This window comes from Dama dama, chromosome 26 (genome assembly GCF_033118175.1).
Source record: "Dama dama isolate Ldn47 chromosome 26, ASM3311817v1, whole genome shotgun sequence".
Lineage (NCBI taxonomy): Eukaryota > Metazoa > Chordata > Mammalia > Artiodactyla > Cervidae > Dama > Dama dama.
Genome location: NC_083706.1, coordinates 55474904 through 55476550, shown reverse-complemented (window position 1 = coordinate 55476550; position 1647 = coordinate 55474904).

The window sequence follows — 1647 nt, the reverse complement described above, 5'->3', positions numbered from 1 at the left end:
CCCCCGGCGCCGGCGCGCAGCCCTCCGTCACGTCGGGGCGGGGCCTCGGGCGCCGCGAGGTGGGCGGGGCCTCGGGCGCCGCGAGGTGGGCTGTGCGTCGCGGTCCCCAGAGGCCGGAGGCTTGCGGGGCCACCGGTGGAAAGTGGTGTTCAGCCGGGAGGCAGGAGGAAGCAGCGGCGTTTGGAAGGTGTCAGGTGCACGCCTGAGGGTCGCTGCTGTGGAAGAAGGGCTGAAGTCCTGGGCCCCCCAGTGGCTTCCCGAGGCGCGGCCGAAGTGTGTGTGCGGGACTGGTGTGTGTGCGCGCTCGCCGGGAGCGCAGGCCTCCCCGCGCCGTGCACTGCAGGGTGTGTGGACGTGCGCTGTGCGTTCCACCCTGCGTGTGTCACATGAGGGGGAAGGTGATCCTAAACCACCAGCAGTTCAAGGGGAAAGCTGTAGACTCTAGAATCCCCGGACTCCCGCTCGGCGGGTCTGCAGCCCGTCCTCAGAGTCTACTTTCCCAGGAGCCTGGGGGCTCCAGCGCTCTTGTCTGCAGGTGACCCTCTGAGATACAAATGAGTGGGAAAGGCAAAGGCGCGGTTTCCTGGCAGGTCTGTTCAAACTGACATGTGCCTTTCCACACAGCCTTTTACATGTGGGTATGTTACATACACAGAGTCCTTTTCTCACTTCCCTAATTTGGATGCTATGCTTACCACCTTTTAATTTACTAACTTCACTTAATAAATCCTGATCATTTTTCTGACGGTTACATAAACATTCTGCCTCTGTTTTTAGCTCCTATGTAGTATTCTCTTTAAGGGTGTTCACAGCTATTCTTTGTAATTAGGCTCTGATCTATTTACATTTGTTTTGTCTGTTATGGAAGTTACTCATACCAGTGGTTGAAAATCAAAAGAAAGGGGGAAATGCTAAAAGTATCTACATCCTCCCTACTCTCCTAGGCCTCACCTGTTACCATACCCTACTGAAAGTGAAAGTCACTTGGTCCTGTCTGACTCTTTGGGACCCCATGGACTATGCAGTCCATGGAGTTCTCCAGGCCAGAATACTGGAGTGGGTAGGCTTTCCCTTCTCCAGTGAATCTTCCCAACCCAGGGATTGAACCAAGGTCTCCCCCAGCTATTAATTAAGTTTGTTTTTAGTTTTGTTTTTTTTTTTTAGTTCTTCTGGTTCTTTTTAACTCTAAACAACATATACCCTGACCCATCAACCATAAAAAAATCTTTTCAAAAAATAAAAATTCATCTTTTCTTTCAACTACCAGTTTTAAAAATTACATACTTTTACTAATAGTGGAAGATTTTGTGAGTTTTAAATTATTTACCTGTTATTATTTATAAATTTACATATTACCTATTGGCTCTCTGCAAAGGTAGATGAGGAAGTTAGTGTATCTATACTCTTTTCCACCCATGTTATTAGTTCAAGTTTTATTTTTATATCATCAAGAACTTGCATTCCCTTCTGTACTTATAATTACATTTCAAACTTTGTCCGTAATTGATGGAAAACAGTCAGCAGCATTCACAGTATTCGGGGTATATCAGGTCTGTAGGCAGAGCCCATATACCCTTCAGATGAACCTTTTCTGCCCCCAGGCCAGCCTCCAGCTTTGGCTTTTTTCGCCACCAGAGCCTGGTCTGC